The sequence below is a fragment of the Delphinapterus leucas genome, chromosome 7, assembly GCF_059928025.1.
Source record: "Delphinapterus leucas isolate spDelLeu-1000000601 "Yukka" chromosome 7, BTC_Dleu_Yukka2, whole genome shotgun sequence".
NCBI classification, from domain to species: domain Eukaryota; kingdom Metazoa; phylum Chordata; class Mammalia; order Artiodactyla; family Monodontidae; genus Delphinapterus; species Delphinapterus leucas.
The window spans coordinates 41,997,483-42,025,072 of NC_143135.1; the positions used below are offsets into that span (position 1 = coordinate 41,997,483).

Below are 27,590 nucleotides of genomic sequence, written 5' to 3' on the forward strand. Positions count from 1 at the left end.
GGAATGTGACTGGCTGACGCGGCGCCTCTTTTCCACGTCTTGTCCTGATTGGCTCCCTCGTGCCCCCTTACTAGGAGGACCGCTCACCCTCCGCCTGGCTTCGGCCTCCCACCCCCTCAACCCCGTTTCCATCCGGGCGGGAGGAGGACGGGAGCGGGCGCGGGTGGGACACGAACGGCCAATGGGAGGGCGGAGAGAGAGCCGGGAGGTGGGCTCTGCTCCCGGCCAGCTCGCGGGGAAAGTTCATCCAATGGTCGCGCGCCCCACACCCCGAGCTCACGAGCGCCCCCGCCGGCAGCTCGCGTTCTGGCGGGTCGCGTCCAGGGCCACACCCGGGCTGCCCGTCGCTTGGGAGCGGCGCCCACTGGAAAGGTGGGGAGGATGCGGCGAGGCGGCCGCAGGTGACCGCTGGCAGCCATTGTGGCGTGCTCCCGCGCTGTCTTCGTGAGTCCCGACGCGCCTCTTGGCGGGGCTGGTTTGGGTCGGTGAGAGCGGAACCGTGGCTCTGTGGTCCCCTGGAGCCTCCGCGGGGTGCCCTATAGAGAGGGAGCCTAACGTGCGTCTCGTCCAGCCCCGCGGGACTGTGGGTCAAATATTTCCACTTAACACTGCTTCCAGAGTAATTTCATACAAAATTTATCCATGATGAGAGAAATTAGAATAATGGTTATCTCGCGGGGGGGAGGAGGGGAAATGGAAAGGGCACAAGGGAACCTCACGGAAGCTCGGAGCGTTCTGCCTCTTGAGCTGGGTGGTAGTTACCGAGGTGGTGTCTGCCTAGATAAAACTTCACCGAGTCGTACACTTAAGATTAGTTCACTCAACGCACTTTATGTATAATATCTCAATTTTTTTAATGATAAAAGGATTGTGAGAAAAACTCTAATATTACCATAACCTTAGGCTCCATGGGACACCCATGGTATAAACAATCCCACTAGGATTTAGCTATCGTTCAAAAACTAGAAACCAGAGGAAGAAAAACAGGACTGTGAGGATTTAAAGTGAGTGAAAGCTCCTGGCACGGTGAATAACACTCACAGGTTGGTGCTTTAAGGATGAGCTAAGATGGTTCAGAATGATTTTTCTCTGAGAATTTAGAGCTTGTTTCAGTGCCTGACACTGTTACCAGAACTAAAGCACCCATGGGGTGCTGCACCCAGTTGGAAACTACAGAAGTTTACGGAGCTGCGTACTTTACTTTCATTTGAACACCATGGCTTCTGCCTTGGAGGAGCTCACAGTCCAGCACCAAGTACAGTCACCCTCTGTATCCTGGGGAATTGGTTCCAGGACACACTCTCCCCCCGCCCCCCCGCAAATACCAAAATCCACAGATGTTCATGTTCCTTATGTGAGATGGTGAAGAATCTTTGTTTCTGAACTTGACATATAAAGTTAGGTAAGATAGTATTTTCCACAGAGCATAGGATATAATAAGGACACAGACATAAACAGATAATTCCACTATAATGCAGGATGAGGGAATACATATAAACAGGATCTTACCCAGCCTAGGGAATTTAGGGGCATCTTCTTAGAAGATGCAGAATTAAGTTAACCACTGCTAACATAACCACTGTGCACATCCTCCCACATTCTTTAAATCATCTCTAGTTAACTTATAATACCTAATACAATGTAAATGCTATGTAAGTAGTTGTAAATACAATGTAAATGCTGGGTAAACAGTTGCTGACAAATAGCAAATTCAAACTTTTGCTTTTTGGAACTTTTCTAGAATTTTTTTTCTGAATATTTTCAATCCACAGTTATTTGAATTCACAGATGTGGAACCCACGGATACTGAGGCTGTCGATACAGTCATTCCTGGCAGAGGGCACTGAACACAAAACTAATACAGCTGCCTACCCTCAGGGATGAGTCATTTTCCTAGACTAGGCAAGATGTATGTGTGTCTAAAACCCAGTCCATTAGCAAAATTCTGAAATATCCAGAGTCAGATGAAACACTTCTTAGCTATAAGTCAATAATATTCTTCCCAAAATAGCCACAAGAACTATGGGCCAAATGTTAGCCTGTGGAAGGGCATCAGCAGCAAAACAAGTTAAAGATTACAGGATTCGTGTTTATTAACTCAGTCATTAAGTTGTTCATTTCTGATAAATTCCTTTGTTTAAAGTACTTGTCCCTGAACTAGGCACATAAAGTTAGGTAAGACAGTATTTCCCACAGAGTATAGGGTGTAATAGGGAGGCAGACATAAACAGATAATTCCATTATAATGAAGGATGAGAGAATATATATAAAAAGGATCTAACCCAGCCTAGGGAATTTAGGGGCATCTTCTTAGAAGGTACAGAGCTAAGTTAACCACTGCTAAGGTTTATCACCATACCATAAGCAATTAGGCACTATTTCTGGAGAGTACTTTCATTACAAATTTTTAAATTTTTGTGCAAATACCTTCATTTTTAAAAAATAGTTATATGTAAATATAACAATATAATAGCTATATATAAATATATAAATTAATACTTAGTTCTGAGAAAAACATGTGAAGAAATTAAGTAATTGCTTAATGAATACATTATGACTTTCAAAAATAACTTTAGGGTTGCAAGCTTAAAGGCATTCATTTGATTCAAGTCGATGTGTATGTAACATGTCCCTCCAGCAGAGACCCCCCACAGATGGGCAGCATGCATTCTGGAAGAGGACTTAAAATTAAAACAACGGTTTACTATCCAAGATGGTACAGTCTCATGGGCATGTTGTGTGGCTCATGTCCCTTGCAGTGCACCACCATTTTTACATGAATTCCAAGTCATATATCTATAAAAAGTGACTAATAGTCTTCACAAAAGGTAATGAAGGATTTTGCCCAGAGTCTAACACTTAAAATATAGTAATACCAAAAAAAAGTAATAATTCATTCAAATGCTTTTCCCATCTCTTTTCAACAAGAGCCCCGAAAATTGGGCTGCCATATATTGGAATCTACTACATTGTAATTTTATTCACGTATGGAACACCTGTATATACTTTTGATTCTTGCTACAGAAACACAGTTCTGTAAATGAAGGTAAATTATACCATGCCAAAAATGTATTACTATAGTTTACAGCCTAAGGATACCATATATTACTGAGAAAATAAATAGGAATAGACACCAAAAACCCATTTGTTACTCATAAACTAGTTATAGCTATTTGTGCATTCCCTCAGACTTCCATAACTTCTTTAAAAACAGAAGTCAAGTAAGGTCAAGCATTAACTTTTTTATGCAAACAGTACCTCTTCCTGCTCTGAGGAAATACTTTTCTCATGGCATGTATCATTTTCTAACTCATATGATACATTGTTCTGTCAATGTCTCATTAAACATAGTTTTGTTGAGGTTCTTCACTCCATCTTTACAACAACCCTATGCAAATGTTCATCTATTCATCTGAATTTTGTAGAAGAGAAAATTGAGGCTCAATGAGACAAGTAATTTGCCCAAAGTCACACAGCTGTTAGGTGGCAGAAGTGGGATTGAAATCTAGGTCTATTTGATGGCAAATTCCATAATCTTTTTACTATGCCACATTTGCCTCCTCCAAAACAAGATCTGGTCATTTTGCCTTCTCCTCCATACATCTTTGTGTTCCTCACAATGAGTAGCACAGAATCTTACGTATGTTTCTCATGGAACTCATGGTGTTAATAATTCTTTTCACCATGCTTTATCTTTACAGATTTCATGACAAAGGAGAGTGTGAACTATTTAAAAGTAACTACTTCTTTTGACAAAACTAAAGGGAACACAACTTTGTAGTTGCAGTGAAGAGCCCATTACTGCTATCTAGAATGCATCAGAGATGCTCACTTTCATAGCATAGACTGAGCACAGCATAGAAAGAGTTTCAGGCAGCTTTTCTCAAGAGAGCCAAATTTCTAGTGAGTACAGTTACTCTCTGCAATTCATTTGGTGATCTCTACCTTGTTCTGTATTCAATTATGACATCCAGAATTGGTCTGCTTTAAACATATTTTTAAAGCTTGTTATTAAAAAGCAAACAAAAAAATTCTACCAAGTTTCTAACATTTCTGCTAATACATCAATTGTCAGTCTGAACGAGTACACACGGGTTTCTGTGGCTTCATTTCCTCATCTCTAAAAGAAGGGTGAAACTTAATGCCCAGTATCTGTTCTGAGTGTTTTAGAGATCTGTGAAATAAGTTTGGTTTTCACCTGGAGGTGAATCATCTGACCCTCAGTTATTCAACAGCTTTAATCTACATGGAGCAAAAATGGAGCTGCTGTGTTCTTGGCTCTTCTAAAATATTCCTTGTGTCCTGACCACTGACTTTCTGGTTCTTGAAGAGTGGCAGAATATGCCACCCCAAAATATGCCACTTTAGCCTAAGGATTATTTTGAGCTAAAGTCACCTAAGAAACAGCAGATGCAAGAAGAGCCTTCTAAGCTCCCCTTTTCTTCCTGAAAACAGGAGATAAAAGCTCCCATGTGAAGGATGCTCTTATACCAGAAGAAAAGAAACATTCTTCAGTGGCAAATCAAAGCCGAGTATCCTGTATACATAGACTTTGTTAAAATAATTCGTATCTTTCTTTAGCCTCCCCATATAATTTACTTTTTCACAATTGCCTTTATTTGTTCAACCTAGTATAAAAGCCTATAGATTTTGCCATTTCTTTGAGTCTTCATTTAACATAAATGTGTATACAATTCTACTGTTAATCTGTTTTATGCCAATTTAATTCTCAGGCCCAGCCAAAAAACCTTAAGAAGATAGAGGTAAAATTTTGCCTCCCCTACAGTTTCTGGTTATGAGGTTGGGATTTCAATGGTTGGGACACTGAGAGATCCTGGGACAGCTGACAAAAAGCCAGCAGAAGGTAAGAATTCTTACACATCAATCCCTTAGATCTCTGCCTGCATGGCCCAACCAAAGCAAGAATAATGAAAGTCTCTCCTTATCTTTTTCCCTTTCTAAATGTAGCTTGGCAGGAGAAAAAGTATGTAAAACTTAGTTCTTTGAGTTGTGACCTTTGTATTTGGTTCTGACTACCCATTGGTTATAATCCACAGCCTCCTAGTCTTTGTTTCTTTGTCTCTGTCTTTAGTGGTGCTTGTCATAAGGAGGAAAATCATAAAATGAGCTGCACCATTCATCTTGTTTCACATCTTCAGAGCTTGGCTTTGTGACCAGGGAAAATATTCTCTCTGGTCTCCATCAGCTGGACTGGACAGTACAAGTATTGGCTTGAGTCAGGTAACGAGCCAGACAGGGTGGAAATCAAGACACAAAATGACAAGCAGCATTCTCTTTGTCCATCCTTGCCACCTCTCAGAGAAGTGTGTCTTAAGAGAGATTCCAGTTTGTCTTGAGAGATTCCAGTCCATAAGGAGCCTTGGTTGTCTGACCTTTGTTGTCTTCATAGTGCTAGGAAGCCCTTATCCTAATGTCACCCACCCGATGCCACAAATGAGCTGGTCTATAGCTGGAGACATTTCAAGTTCCTGTAGGAAACAAGAGACACCAGTTTCACAAACACTATTCTTACTGCCTGTGACAGTAAAGCTCTTTGCATTCTTAGGCTAACTCTGGGAGTGAACTTTCTGGATTTTGGGAGGGCTGCATCTTTTGTACTCTCTTTGGGGATGCCTCTCATGTCTGTGGCTAAGCCATAAAAGGCTTATTGGTTTTGAGTCATAATTAAAATAGGTATACTCTTGGGCTTCCCTGGTGGCGTAGTGGTTGAGAGTCCACCTGCCGATGCAGGAGACAGGGGTTCGTGCCCCGGTCCAGGAAGATCCCACATGCCGTGCCATGGCCGCGGAGCCTGCGCGTCTGGAACCTGTGCTCTGCAACGGGAGAGGCCACAGCAGTGAGAGGCCTGCGTACCGCAAAAAAAAAAAAAAAAAAAAAAATAGGTATACTCTTGAATATTTGGACTTCTATATCTAAAAGGAGTTTTTAGAGAGCTCCCACCCTATACAATTATCCTACTGTTACCTATGGGAAGGTCAAATTGAAAGGAAAAAATTAATAAGATGAAGATAACTCTTGTATAAGTTAGTAAATTTTTTGTTTCTATATTTATACCTAACTCATGGCTAAGGTTTAAAATGAAAACTGTAAGATCTCTTTTTGTATATGTCTCTATATGTCTATGTATATATGTAATATTTTTCTACCTCTGGATGATACTGCCAAAATTACTCTGTAAAAGAGTTCTATTTAATTGGTTTAAAAAAATAAACGCTTATATAAAGTATTCCTAAAACTCTCAGAAATATAGAAACTAACCCAAATGTTTCTCAGGCTCACAGGATCTGGGATAAAAGCTTGTTTAAGTCACGTCTTCAGAGTTGTCAACAGTAAATATAATGAAGACATAGCACTTATTCTATTTGGGTTTACTAGTCAAATGAATTTATGTTATCTCTACTAGATGTTTAAGATTGTAAAATTTTAAACTCAATTTAAAATCAGGACATATAGTAAAAATAAATTGCTTGATGCATGTCAAACACAGCAGTACATTAAAAAAGTTGGAGAGGGCTTCCCTGGTGGCGCAGTGGTTGGGAGTCCGCCTGCCGATGCAGGGGACACTGGTTCGTGCCCCAGTCTGGGAAGATCCCACATGCCGCGGAGTGGCTAGGCCCGTGAGCCATGGCCGCTGAGACTGCGTGTCCGTAGCCTGTGCTCTGCAACGGGAGAGGCCACAACAGTGAGAGGCCCGCGTACCACAAAAAAACAAAACAAGCAAACAAAAAAACCCTCACTAAATGCCTGATTGTTCACATCATATAGAGATCTAACTTAGATGAGCTACTGCTCTCACCTGCACCACTGCCTCCTTAACTAAGACACAACTGTTCAAATAAACTGACCTATTCTCAAGACTAATTCGAGGAGAAACAGAATAATCTGCAAGCTCAGATTCTGCACTATGAATCTTTGGGGTGAAGTTTCACAGGGGAAGAATAAAAAGTGGCAGAATATACCACCCCAAAATATGCTACTGTGACATAAGGATTATTTTGAACTAAAGGCACTTGGAAGAATAGCAGATGCCAAAGCGGCCTTCTAATCTCCCCATTTCTTCCTGAAAACAGGAGATAAAATCTCCCAGGTGAAAGATACCCTTCCTATACCAGAAGAAAGAAACATTCTTCAATGGGGAATCAAAGCTGAGAATCCTGTATAAACAGAACTGTTAATTCTTATCTTCCTTTAACCTCCCCATATAATTTAGTTACTTTCCCACAATTTCCTCTCTTTGTTCAACCTAATGTAAAAGCCTGTAGGTTTTGCCATTTCTTTTCATCTTCATTTTCTTATCAGAGCCCCCGTGTCACGTAAAACATATAAATTTGTATACATTTCTCCTGTCTTATGTCAGTTTAATTCTCAGGCCCAGCTGAAAACCCCTAAGGAGGTAGAGGTAAAATTTTGCCTTCCCTACATTCTCAAGTGTCTCCTCCAGGCCCTGTTTATTGCTAACAGTGTTCTGGTGTTACCCGACTCACAGGTATTGGGAGGAAGAGGAACAGTATTTGTAACATTTCTTTAAATACCATCTGCTGTCTTTTTTCCAAGTGTCACTGTGGAAAGAAGTAACCATCTTGCTGGCCTGTTTCTTCCCACAACTGATTTGGTGGTCATTTGCCCTTCTTTTGTGGGTGGCATTGTCATTGTTTGGAGCTCACTTTGGGGGCAGTAGTAACTCAGTAGGACCCTGAGACCTGGAAATTATTCTTTTTTTCTTTTTCTTTCTTTTTTAGGGATTTACTCTCTTTGCACATTAGTCAGAACTGAGCTGCTTCAGATGCCCAGAAGTGGGAATCACTAGTTCATTATCTGTATTAGAACATCACAGCATGTCCAAGGGGTAAGCCACAGACTCTGACTCCCCTATGTCCTGCTCTCTGGGTGGTGCTTTTTGAGAACTGTGCCTAAAGTCTCTGAGATCAGTATCAGCTCACCCTTGAGCTTCTAGGGAAAGCCCTCTTCCCAGAAACAGTTGAAACAAAGGACCTGAACTGGGAGAACCTCAGACAGCAAACCACACCTATGTGTAAAAAAAATCTGTCAGGGTATTCACACATGTATGACTCTTAAGGAAATAAAACTTATATTTAACTCAGTTCCTAATCACTTATTCTCCAGATCAGAGAACAGTGCGCAGATTAGGTTCTCCATAAAAAAGCCATTTAACCACTCTGTTATGATATTTATTAGAGCAGCCAATTGTAGGTTTTTTCTAATAAATTAGTCAGTGGTTGGCTTGAGAAGAATAGAGCAGTGATTAACAGTCCTGACTCTGAACACCTGGGTGTAGGATCGAAGCACTACGACTTACTATGTGTGTGACCCTGGGCAAGTTACTTACCCTCTGTGCCTCAGTTCCCTGGGGGTAAATGGAAATGACAGTAATAGCACTTACCTCATAGGGGTGCTATCAAGCTGAATGCGTTAATATTTTTAAGCTTTTTATCACAGTTTCCGGCACATGGTAAGCCTTATCTAAACTCTTACCTTTACGACTGTTAAATCCTAAGGGGGAAAAAATAGAATGAAAGACTTCTCAGAACCAATAATAATGTCTTCTGTTTTTTAAAGGTGTACTAACATGCCAAAGACTTTATAGGTATTATTTCCGAACCCTGCAACAGGTAGCTATTGTCTCCATTTTACAGGGAAGAAGTGGAAGACTGGGAAATTTAATTTCATTGCCTAAGAGCACATAACTGAGTAGTGGAGCTGGGAATTCTAACCAGGTGTGCCTAATTCCAAAGCCTGTGCCCTTCCACTGTGCAACATTGTCTCCTAAAATTTATCTGATCATTCATTGTTTTCATGACTCAACTCTAAATGCTCTGCATTCATTTATATCCACACTATTTCAGAACTGGTCTAAGTCTCACTTTGCCCATCCCCCCGTCTTTCACAAGTAGGAAAACTTGAGTTCTTAACAAACAAGTGGCTTTCCCAAGACTAATTACTTAATGACTGTTAAGTAGCCATTGAATACCAACTAAACATTTGCCGGTAGGGAAAGGAATGAAGTTATGTATATTGCTTACCACAGTGCCTTTCACATGCAATCAGCACTAGCTAATTTTTATCATTGTTCATTTATTCATTAATTCATTTAGCAAGCATTTGTTAGGCATTTCTGACAAGTCGAACACCTGGGAATACAAAAATTAACAAGATATAATTCCTTTTGAACGTCATACTAGTCTTTCAGTACAGGAGCCATTAACCACATGTGGCTATTGAGCACCTGAAATGTGGCCGGTCTGGAGTGGAATATGTTATAAGTATAAAAAACACGCACAATTTTGAAGACTTAGTACCAAAAAATAAAATACCTCATTAATAAATGTTACATGTTGAAATGATATTTGGGATGTATCAGGTTAAATTAAAATATTTAAATTCTTTTAATCTGTTTCTGTTTACATTTTTTAATGTGGCTACTAGAAAAGTTACATGTGGCTTGCATTATATTTCTATTGGACAGCATTGGTCAAGATAGCAAAAAAGATGAACACAACAGAATGTAAGTCCAATGAGAAGAGTCACTAGAACATCTGTGGGAGCACAGAGGAGAAACTGCCCAGGAGTCAAGAAAGTTTTCACAGAGGAGGTAATATTTGACTTGAATTCTGAAGGATAAGTAAGAATATTGTCAGGTGAGTATTTTCTAGGCAGAAGATGAGCATGTAGAATGTCACATAAACATGAGAGAATAACCCACACATTTTCAATTTGGGGATGGAAGAATGAGAAAGGAAGAGAGGAGATTTAGATGTCCATAACTTGGGCAATGGTAGTGGGAATTCATAAGACAGGGCCACAAAAGATATCTCAGAAGTAGAACTGACAGGACCTGGTAATTCATGTCAGGGAAGCAGCAAAAAGAGAGGGATCAAGAGAGATGCCCGGTTGTATTTGTACATGGCTATGTAGTGACATCTCCTTCTGTTCATTCACAAAATATTTATTGAAGGCTTACTTATGTGCCAAGTAGTAGGTGGTAGTGCTTAATGGGCTCCTGGTACAATGTCTTAACGTTATGTGATTATAGGGATCAGAAAAGAAAGTATTAAATCCACATTTAATTACTGGCCCACTAACGAAACTTTTATTTCTGTGGAATAATCTTATTTTCAGGGACATTAAATGGGCAAAGGTCTTGTGCTAAGGTGAGAGTGGCAGTTCCTCCTCTAATGAGATAGAGCAGGAATCTGATCCCTGAGGGGAGAGATCAATCCACAGACTGGCAGGTATGAAGTCTGATAATATAAAGTTTAAGAAAGGATGTGAAGAAACAGGAGCTCCTTCATAAACTGCTTGCAGATTAGTACGTTGCATTTAGAAAAGCAATTTGGCGGTTTGCAGTAAAACTGAAAATGTACATTTTGTAGAACTTGGCCATTGGATTTCTGTATCCCTGAGCACTGTTCTGCAAAGCAAGGCTCTACCACCCCAGGCATGTGTGGGAAGAAAATGTGAGAACTTCTATAGATGTGTTTTTAAAATATGTATATATACAGAAATGAAAAAGAAATTGAACTTTACTAAAATTTATTATAAGGATTGAAGCTTGCGCCTTTATTCAATCTGTATGTCAGATATCATATGGATGCTGACAACTCCCAAATTTAAACATCCAGGCTTATCCTGTCCCCTGAACGTTGCCTACTAAGTATCTTCACTTGGAAATATGTGAGTACGTTGAAAAGGTGGAGAGACTAGGCAGTTAGTTGATCATTCATTGATAAAATAAATGAATCAAGAGATAGTGGTATATGCATATTCTTTAGGTTTATCAAGGTAAGTGACAGAATTCCATCTTGAGGTGCTAGAAGCAAATCTTTCTTCAGTACCATTCCCTGGAGGTGCTGTTCTCTTCCCTCTGACAATGAGAGTGGGCCTTCCGCATTACTGGCACTGGTGCAAGAACAGCATAACAATGGAGTAGGGTGTGGGATGGTTGAGGAGCAGGGAGAATAGGGACTGACCAAAGGCTGAAACAGGAGGCAAGAAATTAGTGTACAAAGAACCTAAAGAAAGTTCTATGGAAAAGGGTGAGGCATTATTTCAGGGAGTGGGAGAATTAGGGTCTGAAGCTGTATTGGGATGGAGTTTACCCTTTCTCATTCCTTCTTCTTGTCATAAAATCCCAACTTGGGCCGTTCCCAGTCCAGTCAGCCTTTCTTGACCATGAGGGTAGTATAAAAGTTAGGAAGGAGGTGATGCAGAAGGACATGGTGTTGACTAATATCGTGGCAACAGCGGGTTGGGCTTTTTTTCCCCCTTCCTTGCTTGCTTTCGCCTTCACCTCACCTACTGTGAGCACAGTATGGAACGGGGGACCAGAATGAAGAGGAAACTGAGTCAAGGCCCTGGGACCCTGGCAAGGATCAGCTCCCAGAGAGAAGAATGAGGGGGGTTAACTGCTCATCCACAATGTAAAGGGAAGGAAATTTCCCACTCTTTACCCAATCCTGTGAGAGAAATATACAGAAGTCAGGCATTTCAAGGTCCAGGCTTGTCTGTAGTAATAAGACAAAAATTCTCTCAGTCAAAAATCACCCCATCCATTTCTCAAAGTTAAGTGTGTATTTACTGTAGGAAACACACACACACAAAATTATATGTAATCAAGTTTGAATAATGAAAAGGAAACAAATATTCAGCAACTTTACTTTTCATTGCGGGTTACACAAGAAGATGCTCTGCATGCCTCTGCTTGATTCACTAACACATTTCTGTTTTTAGTATAGGGTTTGGTGAACTTTGAGTGGAAAGAAAAGCTCTCAGTTACAATAGTTACTAAAAATTATTGACAACCAGGTTAGAGTCATGTGGGCCAGAAGAACTTGATGTTCAAGGCAAAGTTTTAGAATGGATAAAAAAGCGAGAAAGAGGAATGACTTCATACTTGAAATACAAATGACATGAGTACTTCTCTCTTCATCTCTGTAAAGGAAAGTGGCAATTCAGGTTACATAGGCCTTCAAACATAGAATGGTAAGGAAAAGCACAAGTAATGTACACAGAGATTAAAGAAAAATTATTTATACAGGAGGGAGAGAATCAAGTTCTTTTCTTTCAGCACAGTAAAAACCTGGTAGAGGCTATATTCTAGAGTCATTGTTTATTGGTGTTGTGCCCTAATTTTTCTAGGATACAGCCACAATATTTACTTAGTAAAAATATCAAGGGAGCTGAGGGAATCTCACTTTTTAAACTGGTATTCATGTTATTCAAGAAAGTAAAAGGGATGCCAAGATATCAGAAATACCTTGTATATAGCTGGTATGGTGTTCCTGGAGGTATCACTGGGAGAGCTGACTATTGGGAGGCCTAATGGGCTGGAACAACGACGTGGATAAAGGGGTGCTGGGAGTGGGGGTGGGGAGGAATTAGGGAGGGAACCCACCAGACTGTAAGGTCTGAATTTGAGGCTTGCTAGTCCAGAAAATAGACTTTGGACCCTAGAATGAACAGGTTCTCAGTGAGAGATTCATAACAGAATCTTCTGAGTTGGTGCAATTAGCTTGAATGCTGGATGATTGATTTATAGTAAGGGGATATGTCTTTCTAGTGACATTATGCTCCTGTGCTCTCTTCACTGCATTCCTTTCCCAGGACCACAGTCCCTTGTAGGCTGAATCAACATTCCGAAAGTTGTTGAATAAGCAGGGAATTCCAGTCAAAGCATATAGTTAGACCTGAGGCATATTTCAGCCAGCTCAGGCCTGGGGAAGTATTCTTGACCCACAGAAGAACGTTTTTCTTGTACTAGGCACTCTGTCAGAATTTGCTTTTCAGAACCACCTTATACTTTTGGAATAATTTTAGATTTACTAAAAAGTTGCAAAGGTAGTATCAAGAGTTCCCTTGTACCCTTCACCCAGCTTCCCCTACTGTTAACATCTTAACACAAATACAGTACAGTTGTCAAAACTAAGAAATTAACATAGTTATAATACCATTAACCTTGCACTTTATTTTTATTTTACCAGTTTTTCCGCTAATGTCCTTTTCCTATTTGAGGAGCCTACCTGGTATCCCATACTGCATTTAGTCATCACGGTTCCTTAATCCCCTCCAATCTTTGACAGTTTCTCAGTCTCTTTGTTCTTTATGACTTTGACAGTTTTGATGAGAGCTGGTCAGATACTTTGAGAATGTCCTTCAATTTGGGTTTTTCTCCTGATTATATGAGAGTTATGAGTTTTGGGGGAAATTACCACAAAGGTGAAGTACCTTCTCTGCACATCATGTATCAGGAGGTATATGATATCAAAATGATTTATTACTGATGATGTTAACCTTATTGAGTTGGTTAAGGTAGTACCTGCCAGTTTTCTCCATTGAAAGTTACTATTTTTCTTTCCCATACTTTCCTTGGAAGCAAGTCACTAAATCCAGCCCACACTCAAGGAGAGGGGAATTATCTCTACTTCCTGGAGGAGGAAGTATCTACAAATATTGTTTTGAATTCTTCTGTAAGAAAAATTTGTTCTTTCTTCAGCACTAACCTATCTACTTATTTATTCAATTGTTTATATCAGTATAGGTTCATGGATATTTTATTCTTTGGGTCATAATAGAGTACTGTCATTATTTTGTTGCTCAAATAGTTCCAGCTTTGGCCAAATTTTTCTAGCTTTGAGAGCTATTTCAGGTTGCCTTCAGTATCCTTTTATTGGAGAATTATACTTAGAAACCAAGGTTTGGGTCCTGGGTGTGCTCACTGTTACTGAGTTGCCACTGTTTCTCAGCTCACTCAGTGAACAAAGCTAGTAAATGTGTGTGTGTGTATGTATGTGTGTACATGTAGATACTAACCCATGTAAACACACATATATATGTTTCTGTATCTGTCTACATATATCTTAAAATAAACATGAGTTCATACATCCCCAACTCTAATACAGCACTATAGGATTAACTCTAGCCTCTTTCTCTGTAATTAATTTTTTAACTATTATCTGACAGTTGGAAATCTGCCTCCTATTATCTACAACTTATTTAATTCTTCTACCCTAGTATATATATAAAGCAGTTTCAGAAATGCTAACTCATGTCACTAGTTTTGTCTTTAGCCTTAAAGTATCCAGTCAAAACATGGTTTTCCAAAGTTACTTGTTAGCTCCTGTTTTCCTCACTTCCTTCAGTCAAGTTATATTATACATTTGTAATACAATTATGTTCATTAGTCATTGTCTGCATTCCATCCTGGGATCCCTGGGCATCCTGGTTGGTATTTTTGAAATTTGCGTGCAGAAATTCACTATTTGTGATGCATAATTCTATGGGTTGTGACAAAGATATAAGTCATCTGTCTAAAACTACAGTATCACATAGAGTATTTCCATCACCCTATAAATTCCCCTGTGCAGCCTATTTGTAGTCTGAACTGCTTTAAAATACTAGTTTTTCCTATTAATTGATTTATTCACTTTAACTATGTAGCTGTTCTCAGGGCCTAGGAGACATTTTGCTGACTTCTTATATGTGTTGAGTTGATAGGTTTAGGATTCAAAGAGCAGCATTCTTTCTCATTTCTAAAATTTTAGAAGGCCCCTCACTGCTGCTCACTCCACTGCCAGGAATTAACTAAATAGCTCACCCATAAAATTATAATGACCGAAAAATTGCTTCTGAAAGACTCATTTGGGACTGAACTATGAGACCGTTCCATCCCCCCACTTTGCAATATCATATCAGAGTAAGATATAGAAAACTTTGTTGGAAAGCAAAGATTTATATTTAATCTATTATTTGCAGTTGGTGAGGACTTAGTATTTGTGTAATGAGTAACTCCCAGGGCAGTTGGTAAGGGTGCTGCTTTTTCAGACATGAGAACCCAGCCTTCAAATGTCAAAAATGGTCCACTCAGTTTAGATGTCTGTCTATAGTGGCTTCTTGACCTTTCTTGGCCAGTCTCATACCCTTCTAGAGTTTTCTGAGAATATGGTGAAAACTATGGACTCATCACCCAGAAAAATGAACACACATCAACTCAAAATGCTGTATGTAATTAGAATGTTTCATGGACCTCCTCCCCCCACCTGAAGATGGGAGACCCTCTAGAGGTCCATGGATTTCAGATTAAGAATCTTTATCTAAATACTAGTAAGGCAAATTGATGAATACAAGGGATTTGTTGTTAATTAATGAGTGTATTCTACTGTAGAGTTAAATGTACATGTGTACATTGTGATGGTTAATTTTATCTGTCAACTTGATTAGATTATATGCGCAGTTGTTTGGTCAAACAACAGACTAGATGTTCTGTAAGGGTTGTTGTTTTTTAACATGTGATTAACATTTAAATCAGTGCAATTTGAATAATATGATGGGGCCTCATTCAATCAGTTCAAGGCCTTAAGAGCAAAGACTGAGGTTTCCTGAAAAAGGAATTCTCACAACTGCAACATAGAAGCCTTACCTGAGTTCGTAGCCTGCAGCCCTACAGAGTTCTCAATACTGCAACATCAACCTGAATTGCCAGGCTGCTAGCCAGCCCTACAGATTTCAAACTTGCTAGCCCTCCCAACTGTATGAGACAATTCCTTAAAACACACACACACACACACACACACACACACACACATACCACCTCACATATATAAAATCTCCTATTGGATCTGTTTCTCTGGAGAACCTTAAATAATACATACATCAAACTGTAACAAATACACAGTGAATTCCCATAGAAATGTCCAGTTTTCTTACTATGAAAAATGATGAAAACTCTTAATTAGTTTTTAGCTAGGTATTGCCTCTGTTTTGATCCAGTTTTGATTCCTCTTGTCTTTGCATTGTCCAAGTCTTGTAGATGATCTTTGCTTTGTCTCATGCTGTTCTTATTGTACGTCAGCCTGTACTTGGATGCTCTAATGCTGCTGTAACAAATTATCCCAAACTTAGTGGCCTAAAACAACTTAAATTTATTATAGTTCTGGAGATCAAGTCTAAAATGGGTGTCAGCAGGGCTACATTCCTTCTGGAGGCTCCAACGGAGAATCCATTTCCTTTCCTTTTCTAGTTTGGGGAGGCCATCTGCATTCCTTGGCTATGGCATCACTTCAACTCTGCTTCTGTTGTCACATTTCTTATTCTGACTCTGACCCTCCTGCCTCCCTTTTGTAAGAACTTTTGTGATTACACTAGGCCTCAGAGGATAATCAAAAAATATTTGATTTTTTGATTATTTCATGACAATTTTTTTATTATTTCATGACAATTTATTCATATCTTAACCCCTTTTGCATGTAACATTTACAGATTCCAGGGGTTAGGACATGGGTATCTTTGAGGACTTATTATTCTGTCTACCATAGATGTCCTTTTTTCTAATTTATTCTGTTTTACTTAACCTTTACTTTTGTTCATAAAGTTATTTACAAAGTTCACATTAAGGACTGTTTTGATTAGTTTATTTTCATAGGTTTATTCTTCTTATACTCTGCGGAAGTATTTTTCACTTGTTAAACCCCAATTACTTTTCTCTTTTTCTGACTGCATGATTTTGAAGCATTTGTCTCGATATATCTAAGACCTCTACATTCTCTCTGAGTTCTATTTTGTCCTTTGTATGGCAAAGGAAGGACAATTTAACAACCCTTTTGGTGAGAAAAATAAATTATTCATTAGTATTCTAACTGAAAATGGGTTTCCTTCCACTAGACAATGGTGTATAGTTAGGTAGTGCACATACTCCACTACTATTCTCCCCCTATATCCTTGCCAATATTGGTTTTGGTTTGATTTTGGTTTGAAGTTGTAACAACCAAAACTGTTCACAGATATTGCCAAATGTCCCCTGGAGGTCAAAATCACCCTCAGTTGAGAATCACTGTCTTAGACCAATCATGACAATCCAGTTCTCCTTTTTCAGTGACTTATTTACGGAAGAGCATATGATCAAGTTCTGGAAAAAAGAAAGGAGAAGTCCGTTTAGGGGTTGGGGTGGAAGGGAGAGAGGTTCTTAGGAAAAGTTTCTTTTCTGAAAAAAAGAGAGATAAAAAATGATAAGGCCCTTTTAGCCCATCCCCTTCCTTGTTGCCTGGGATGCTGGTGTGTATAAACTTGAATCTTGGAGCTGTGGCAGCCATCCTATGATTTTGAGGTATGGCAGAACAGAAAAATGGGAAGAGATTATATCCTCAAGGACATAGTTAAACTGCAGAAATAACCTTGGAGCTGACTACCTCTAGATACTAGACATGCCAGATAACAGAAAGTATTTATTGTTTAAAACATTGTTAGTTAGAGCTTCCGTTATTTGCAGGCAAAAGCATCCTAACTGATAGGATTAAAACATGACAGAAATAAGGATATGCATTAAACATTCTCTGCCCCTGCAAAATACCCAAATGGTGAAAGTTTAGATGAGTGTGGGATGTTAAGGAAGAAACATCTGGAACTATTTAAATACTTTGCAGAATAAAAATGTTCATAAGTACACCTAAGGAAAATTTAATAAGAATTTCCGTCCAATAAAGCAAGAGCTCAAATACCAGATAAAATGAGACCAGGAGATGGAAAGGGAAATTTCAGAGTTGCAAAACCAATTCAAGGACCAAAATAAAACTAACTTTCTCTAACAAATTAATATGAAATAGGAAGAAATAGAATGGGCACAACTGAAAAGAGATTTCTAACACAAAAGAAAGCCTGGTTGATCACTTATAAGAGAAGAAAACAAAGGTGAAAGCAATTAGAAGTAAGACATTGCAGAGGACAAACATTATCCAACATAAGACTAATTATTATCCCTAGAAGAGTGAGCTTAAAAAATGCAGAGTGGGTATATGTATACGTATAACTGATTCACTTTGCTATATAGCAGAAAGTAACACAACATTGTAAATAAATGATACTCCAATAAAAAATTTTAAAAAAGAGGTCTAAATAGAGGTGACCAAAAAATGCAGCAAAAAAAAGTATTAAAAGAAACTGAAACTGTAAATTAAAGGGCTGATTTTGATCATTCCAGAATGATCTACCTGAGATGAAACATGTCAAATTAAGTTGAATTTCAAGGATTAAAGAATGTTCTTTAAGCATCAACCCAGAAAAAGAAGGTCATCTATAAGAGGGGGCAATGGGATTATCCTTTGACTCTTCCACAACAGTATTCATGCCAGAAAATAATAGAACAATCTCTAATAAGTTAAAATGTGAGACAAGAATACTACACATGTAAGGAAGCATATTAACATCCCTAAGCAGAAAGGAACTCAGGAATCACATTGCCCAGGAGTCCTAGCACAAAACTACTTAAAAAAAAAAATCCATATATCCATGAGATTTAAGTATACAGAAGGTAAAGTAAGAGGATTGGTGGTAAACAATGAATACATTTAAATATGGAGTTAAATAACTGTGATATAGAGCATGGTCTGAAATGGTGTTCACTGAATACTTCTGATGATTATTTCTGGAGGATAGTATTTTTATTTCTTTTTACTTTCTTACTAATATGTTGCTGTGCTTCTTGAATGCTTTTCAAAGAGTGTACTTTATTTGCCTTTTCACCAACACAGAAGTCATTGGTTTAAAAATAAATTTGTGATATAGATTAAGTAAATTATCTCTAGGAATTTTAGGAGGGGGTAAACTTAATCTGGGACAAAACTTGTTGGCTTGATTTTTGTCTTTTAAATATTTAGTATCTTGTTCGTAATAGTCTATCTTGGTATGTAATATTTTGTATTCTAAGGGTAGAATTATGCAGCACAAAACAGTCTTTCATTTTCTTGGCTTTAGTTGCATTACTAAAGTCCTTTCCAAACTTCAAAAAAATGGAGGAGGAGGGAAAACTTCCTGACTAATTCTATGAGGCCAGTGTTACCCTAATGCCAAAACCAGACAAAGGCGTCACAAGGAAAATGACAAAACCAAACTACAGACCAACATCCCTGTGAATATAGTCACAAAAATCCTCAGCAAAATAATAGCTGCATATTTATTCATTTGCAGACCACGTCTAGCAACGTATAAAAAAGGATTATATACCATGATCAATTGGGACTTATCCCAAGAATGCAATGTTGGTTTAACATACAAAAATCAAGCAATGTAATACACCACGTTAATAGAATAAAGTTTAAAAATCATATAATCTCAATATTTCTGATAAAAACATTCAACAAACTAAGAATAGAAGGCAACTTCCTCAATCTGATAAAGGGCATCTGTGAAAAAACCACAGCTAACATCATACTTAATGGTGAAAGTTTTAAAGCTTCCCCCTAAGATCAGGAACAAGACAAGGATGTTTGCTCTTGCCGCTTCTATTCAACATTGTGCTGGAGAGTCTGGTCAGTGCAATTAGGCAAAAAGAAAAAAAAAGAAAAGAAAAAAAGAAAAGCCCCATTCAGACTGGAAAGGAAGAAGTAAAACTACTTCTACTTGTAGATGACATAATCTTGTACATAGGAAATCCCAAGACTCCATTAAGACCATTAAAACTAAGAAATAAATTTACTCACTGAAGTTGCAAAATAGAAGCTCAATATACAAATATCAATTGTACCTAGGTACACCAGTAAACAACAGTAAGAAAATAAGATTGAGAAAACAATTCCATTTTCAATAGCATCAGACAAATAAAATATTTAGAAATAATTTTTTTAATTGTTGTTAAAAATTTTGAAAAAAATTAAAGACAACCTAAATAAATGTGAAGACATGGTCAGATTGGAAAAATTAATATTGTTAAGATGGCAATATACCCCAAGTTGATCTACAGATCCAGTGCAATCACTATCAAAATACCAACAGCTTTTCTTTTGATCCTAAAATTCACATGGAATAGCAAGGGATTTGAAATAGTGAAAGTAATCTTGAAAAAGATCAAAGTTGGAGGACACACAATTCTTGATTTCAAAACTTATTACAAAACTACAATCATCAAGGCATTGTGGTACTGACATAAAGATAGCAATATAGATTAATGGAATCAAGTTGACAGTCCAGAAATAAACCCTTATATTTACAGTCATTTGATTTCAACAAGGATACCAAAACAACTCAATGGGGAAAAGAATAATCTTTTCCACAAATGACACGGGGACAGCAAGATATCCACGGGGACAGCAAGATATGCACGTGCAAAATGACATGGAGACAGCAACAAATCCACATGAATTTGTACCCCCTACCTCACACCATATAAAAAAATTAACTCAAAATGAATCAAATAACTAAATGTAAAAATTTAAACTATAAAACTGTTAGAAGAAAGCATGAGTATAAGGTTTTGTAACCTTGGATTAACCAATGATTTCTTAAATATGCCACCAAATATGGGAATGCAAATTGATACAGCCACTATGGAGAACAGTATGGAGGTTCCTTAAAAAACTAAAAATAGATCTACCATATGACCCAGCAATCCCACAACTGGGCATACGCCCTGAGAAAACCATAATTGAAAAAGAGTCATGTACCACAATGTTCATTGCAGCTCTATTTACAATAGCCAGGACATGGAAGTAACCTAAGTGTCCATCGACAGATGAATGGATAAAGAAGATGTGGCACATATATACAATGGAATATTACTCAGCCATAAAAAGAAACGAAATTGAGTTATTTGTAGTGAGGTGGATGGACCTAGAGTCTGTCATACAGAGTGAAGTAAGTCAGAAAGAGAAAAACAAATACTGTATGCTAACACATATATATGGAATCTAAGAGAAAAAAAAAAAGGTCATGAAGAACCTAGGGGTAAGATGGGGTTAAAGACAGAGACCTACTAGAGAATGGACTTGAGGATATGGGGAGGGGGAAGGGTAAGCTGTGACAGAGTGAGAGAGTGGCATGGACATATATACACTACCAAACGTAAAATAGATAGCTAATGGGGGGCGGCTGCATAGCACAGGGAGATGAGCTCGGTGCTTTGTGACCACCTAGAGGGGTGGGACAGGGAGGGTGGGAGGGAGGGAGATGCAAGAGGGAAGAGATATGGGAACATATGTATATGTATAACTGATTCACTTTGTTATAAAGCAGAAACTAACACACCATTGTAAAGCAATTATACTCCAATAAAGATGTTAAAAAAAAAGATGTGGCACATATATACAATGGAATATTACTCAGCCATAAAAAGAAACAAAATTGAGTTATTTGCAGTGAGGTGGATGGACCTAGACACTGTCAGTGAAGTAAGTCAGAAAGAGGAAAACAGATACCGTATGCTAACACACATATATGGAATCTAAAAAAAAAAAAATGGTTCTGAAGAACCTAGGGGCAGGACAGGAATAAAGACGTAGAGGAAGAGAATGGACTTGAGGACACAGGGAGGGGGAAGGGTAAGCTGGGACGAAGTGAGAGAATGGCATGGACATATATACACTACCAAATGTAAAATAGATGTCTAGTGGGAAGCAGCCACATAGCACAGGGAGATCAACTCAGTGCTTTGTGTCCACCTAGAGGGGTGGGATAGGGAGGGTGGGAGGGAGACGCAAGAGGGAGGAGATAGGGGGATATATGTTTATGTATAGCTGATTCACTTTGTTATACAGCAGAAGCTGGCACACCTTTGTAAAGCAATTATACTCCAAAAAAGATGTTAAAAAAAAAATGCCACCAAATAAAAATTAGATTGGACTTCATCAAAATTAAAAATGTTTGTGCTTCAATGTCAAGAAAGTGAAATAACTAACCACAGAATGGGAGAAAATATTTGCAAATTATATATCAGATAAGAAACTAGTATCCAGAATACACAAAGAGCACTTTCAACTAAACGGTAAAAAGACAATCCAACTAAAATAGGGGCAAAGGATTTGAATAGACATTTCTCCAGGGAAGTTACATAAATAGCCAATAAGCACATGAAAAGATGTTCAGCATCATCAGCCATTAGGGAAATGCAAATGGAAACCACGATGAGATACCATTTCTCACCCCCTAGAATGGTTAAAATAAAAATGAGGGCCAAGTGTTGCTGAGGATCTGGAATAGAACCTTATAGCTTGCAGATGGTGTTTGTCAGTTACTCAAAATGTTATACATAGAATTAACACATGACCCAGTAATTACACTCCTAGGTGTATACCCGATAGAATTGAAAACACACATGGACACAAAAAATTGTACATGATGTTCATAACTGCATTATTTACAATAGCTATAAAGTAGAAACAACCCAAATATCTATCATTATGAGTGGATTAATAAATTGTGATGTATCCATACAATGGCATGTTGTTTAGCCATAAAAAGACATAAAGTACTAATACATGTTACAACATGGATGAGCCTTGAAACATTATGCTAAATGAAGGAAACCAGACACACAATGCCACATATTATATGATTCTATTTATATGAAATGTCCAGAATAGGCAAATTCACAGAGACAGAAAATAGACTAGTAGGGACTTCCCTCGTGGCACAGTGGTTAAGTGCATTCGCCTGCCAATGCAGGGGACACGGGTTCGATCCCTTGTCTGGGAAGATCCCACATGCCGTGGAGCAACTAAGCCCGTGCACCACAGCTACTGAGCCTGCGCTCTAGAGCCCATGAGACACAACTACTGAGCCTGCGTGCCACAGCTACTGAAGCCCACGCACCTAGAGCCTGTGCTCTGCAACAAAGAGAAGCCACTGCAATGAGAATCCTGCGCACTGCAACAAAGAATAGCCTCCGCTCTCAGCAACTAGAGAAAGACCACGCACACCAATGAAGACCCAACGCTGCCATAAATAAATAAATAAATACATTTATTAAAAGAAAAGAAAATAGACTAGTAGTTGTCAGCGGTTGAGGGAAGGTGAAAATGGGGAGTAACTGATGAAAATGTTCTGGTATTATATAGTAGTGATAGTTGCACAAGTTTGTGAATATACAGCAACCACTGAGTCACATTACTTAAAAGGGTGAATTTTATGGCATGTGAATTATAGCTCAATTAAAAAAAAAGAATGAGGGAGTGTAAGGGCCCATGTATTGCCCATTTGGGCTGATCTCTGAGCCGAACCATGCTAAACATTAACTGAGAAAGGAAATACTATTATGTTATGACCCCTTTCCCTTCCCTCATGGGAAATGTCCCAAGAAAAAGCTGACAAGTCAAGAGGATCCAGCAGAGCCAAACAGTCTCTGAAGAAGCAAGTTGGGATCTTTTTTTGAGAGGTTTTTGATAATTTCTGTAGGAGACAGACCAAAAAAAAGCAGAAGAGCACCCTTTTCCTCACAATCTGCCTCAGCTGTCTCTGTGGCAAGGGACTGAGAATCATCATTCAAGTAACAGTTATGGGATAGCCGGGGTAATGGTACTCACAGGAATCAAAAGACAGGAATCAGAATCATGTGGGAAGGCCTATGGCAACACAGAAAAGGACAGAAAGTCATGTTGCTGGGCAGTGGACAGTTCTTGGTTTGGCTTCCCTATATTCATCTTTTCCTGTTCTTAGCCCCCCAGTTTCCTTTTCCCCTATTGCCTCTTCCACTTTGATTAATTTGGAGCTATTGTTTGAGATTTGGCTCGTAACCCAAGCTAGGAGGGCAGGCCCATGACTCAAGCTAGGGCATTGTAAATTCCCTCCCTGGAATTTGAATCTCTAGCACAGGGACAAAGAGACTGAAGCTATCAATTATCAAATTTCACTCTGTCTGTATAGCAACATCTTGACCAGACCATTCCTGCCACCGAGACAGCTATTGTCTCTAGGGCTGTCTTGCTTCCCACCCGTCCGCAAGTCTGACTCTCCCACCTCCTGTCAATTTGATTATACCCCTAATGCCTCTTTTTTTTAAAAAAAAAATTTTATGTATCTATTTATTTGGCTGCGCTGGGTCTTAGTTGCAGCACGCAGGATCTTTTAGTTGCGGCATGCATGCGGGATCTAGTTCCACGACCAGGGATCTAACTCAGGCCCCTGCATTAGGAGAGCAGAGTCTTAACCACTGGACCACCAGGGAAGTCCCCCCCAATGCCTTTTGAATAAATTCCCTTCTGCTTAAGTTAGAGCCATTTTCTGCAGCTTGCCACAGAGAGCTTCACTCATGAACGGCTGGAACCATGGTAGAGCTGGGTCCCATGGGACTGGGGGGTCATGCAGAATCCAAAACAACTCTTGGGTCCTCAGCAGTAAAAACTGAAGTACTATCTCTCTAGTGCACCATGATCAGCTATTCTTTGTCTGCTATTCTCTGCATCTGTTTCTTTCCCTACTATGAATTCGTCCTCACCCTTTATCTTCTCTCCAGCTCACAGTTCCTGTATACTCAAACGTTCAATTAGTCTCTTCAACACATTCATGACCCCTGCAGGGGAGGGAAAACCATTCCTCTACCCTCTTAGGTTCTGTGGCCAGGCCTGAGAATTAAACTGACATAAGAGAGATTAACAGGAGAAATATATACAAATTTTATTGAATATTGTTATGTGCACTTGGAGCCTTTATAGGAAAACTGAAGACCTGAAGAAGCAATTAGGACAAAGAGCTTATATACATTTTTTTCTTTTTTTAATCAAAAAGACAATAAATCTGTGGAGAAATGACAAGACAAAGGAAAAGAGTTTAACCTTCTAGGAGTGGTAAATTGTGAGGAAGTGACTAGGAAATATTAGGGGAAAGTAATGAAAGATAAGGGTTGTTTTAGTAGGTTGGTTTCTACAGATCAATTTTGGCATTGACTCCCGATCTCTGGTAATAAGAATGTTCTTCTCTTCCTGATATGTGGAGGACACTTTTCTTATGGGAAATTTTATGATCTGCTTTTAGGTAGAAAGGAGAAGTTCAGAGAGCCCTTCCTGCATCTGCTGTTTCTCAAATGCCTTCCACTCAAAATAATTAATGTGTCAAAGTTGCGTATTTCGATTCGCATTTGGCATGTTCTGCTCCCCTCAGGGATCAGGCTTCTGAGCCTCTGCTTTCATCCTTAATTTACTGAAACTTTCAGGATTCAGCAGTTAAACTTCTGTGAGTGAGACTCTGCCACAGCTCATTCCCCAATAATCAGAGTGCCACACAGGGCCAGGACTAGGGTGAAGCAAGCAAGGCCCCCAGAGAACAGAATTTCAGAAGACATGCACTCTGTGATGCCAACCACGCACTTGTACAACCGTAAGAGGGAATGCCTCCTGACATGTTGCCCCCTGGCGGTCTTGCTGGCCTCACCCTAGTGCTGGCCCTGGACTGCCTCAGCACAGTGTTTGGAGGGCCAGCCTAAAGCTTGCTAGAGTGCCCTTGAGTCAATTTCCCCTCCCTAAAGTACATTCCTCAAATCCCCAAATCTGGGAGGGGGCCATTGCTTTTATCTTCCCCACAGAGTCCTCAGATTATGCTCCAGAATTCACCTTGTCCCAGGGTGATTGAAGGTGGAAGCACACATTCTCTTCACCCCCCCATTCTCAGAGCTATCCTCCCTTACCTTAGGTTCTCATCATAAGATTCCTCTGAAAATAATGAGCCGTCCATTTTCCAAAATGTGAACAACTCAATCTTTTATAATATCACATGTAGGCTTACAACCAAACAGTCAAGCTCATTTTGGATATTTGCGGCTTGTCTTCAGTTCTAATTTCCTACTTCTAGTTACTTGGACAAAATCACATCCCTTCCTTCAAAACAGTGATTTTTAGGTGTAGGCTATTCTATTTCCAGATTAAGAAAAAATGTTTTTAATATCATTTTCAGGGATGTGGTTCTGCTAAAAAAAAACAAAAACAATTTACCCCTTTAAATAGGACCCTCAATTTTTCAACATAAACCATCTATATTTGTATATTTTTACAGAATTCCCCAAGGAAAGTTGATAGATACTTGACTCATATTCATGTAACTAAAAAGTCATGCAAAAATAATACTTTCCAGAGTGCGGGGAGGGTCTGCTCCTAAAAGTAATCTGTTTTTCCATCCTGCGTGGCAGAAGGTGCTTGCAGCATATAAAATGAAAATGTTCTTGCAGCTACACTTTTTGTAAGGTCCAGTCTTTAGTAAGCAAACTCCTTCCTCAGTTAAGGCAAAGAATTTCATGTCATTCCACTGTACAGGATGTGGGCCAGCCTATGTATTGGTGGTTCTTCAGTCAGGTGCCTATGTATTGGTGGTTCTTCAGTCAGGTGCCTACCTGGCCTCAATCAGCTGTGGCCATGTGGTATGGGGTGAGGTAGTCACATAATAAAAAACAAGGTTACTTGGTCAGCATGGGCCATAAATGGTCTGGGGTAGAAGCAAGGTATTTACATCATTAACACAGGCCAAAAGTGATTCTAATTTGAGAATCCCTAGGAAATGCATCTTTGAAAACAAAAGGTATGTATCTAGTGATAAATTCCCCATAAAAGAGAAGGAGCAGGGAACATCTGTGACTGGGATTTGATCTCCTCTACTCCCAGCCCAACTTGGTGTACATGGGGCTGATCCATATAAATAGGCAAAGTTTCAGAGAACAGGTTGAGAGAATGGAACATTTTGTTTATGACAAAGACTTCCAAAGGGCAGAGTGTATTGGGGAAGTTGCAGAGGAATATGATACTGCGTCAGATCACTAGCTAGAGGATGCTCAGAGCCATATAATTTAGTATGTCCCATCTTTCAAAAAATGCTTCTTGACCACACTTCCCCTTGCAAGAGCTTCTTTATTTCTCAATTCCACCTTACTGCAAAGCTCCTCAAAAGAGTTGTCTATTATCTCTATTTTACTTCCTATCCTCATATTCTCTCTTATATTCACTCCATTCAGGCTTTATAATTTTGGCAAAGTAATCAATCTTCATGTTTCCAGGTCCAATGATTATTTTTCAGTTTCATCTTGTTAACCGCCAGCAGTGGTTGACACAGTTGATCATTTCCTCTTTCTTGAAATATTCCTTCACTTGGCTTTAAGGGCATCATATCTCTTTGATTTTCCTTCTACCTCATAGACCATTTGTTCAGAGCCTCCATTGTTGATTTCTCCTCCTCAGCATTTATTGGAGTCTACCAAGGCTTAATGCCCAGCTCTCTTCTTTATCCACCTTCCCTCCCTAGATTATCTCATCCAGTGTCATTACTTTAAGTGGCATCTATATGCTGATGACTCCCCCAAATTCTTATCTCTAGTCCTGACCTTTACCCCACTCCCAAGTCAATAACTTTTACAACCATTTCTTGGTGTCTCCACTTGGAGAGTGTAAAAGTTTACAGGTCCAACACTGTCTTTCTTCCCCCAAACCTGCTCTTCATATAGTTTTTCTTATTTTAATAAGTCGCAACTCCATTCTATCCATTGCTCAGACAAAAAATGGTCCTGGATTCCTCTAACACCTCACATCCAGTCACTCTGGAAATCCTACTTCTTTTACCTTTAAAATATAACTTGAATCTAGCCATTTATCACCACCACTTATGCTACCCTGTTTCAAGTCACCAGAGCTCTCATGTGGATTAATAGCCTCCTCACTTATCTTCCTGTGTTTCTATCCCCACCTTCCCACATAGTCTATTGTTAAGACAGCAGCCATGATGATCCTTTTAATACATAATTCAGATCATGTTACTCTTGCACAACCCTTCCATCCCACCCCAACCCCTGCATTTCCAATCAGTGAGAGGATACATTTTTA

At 39.1% G+C, this 27,590-nt stretch overlaps 1 long non-coding RNA gene across 1 annotated transcript; it reads left to right on the forward strand.

Moving 5' to 3' along the window:
- The first annotated feature begins 144 nt into the window (after nt 1–144).
- On the forward strand, nt 145–27,590 carry LOC111165273 (uncharacterized). The gene is made up of 3 exons (XR_016393815.1): nt 145–4,864; nt 7,761–7,867; nt 9,506–27,590. It is a non-coding gene; the product is annotated as an uncharacterized LOC111165273 (long non-coding RNA).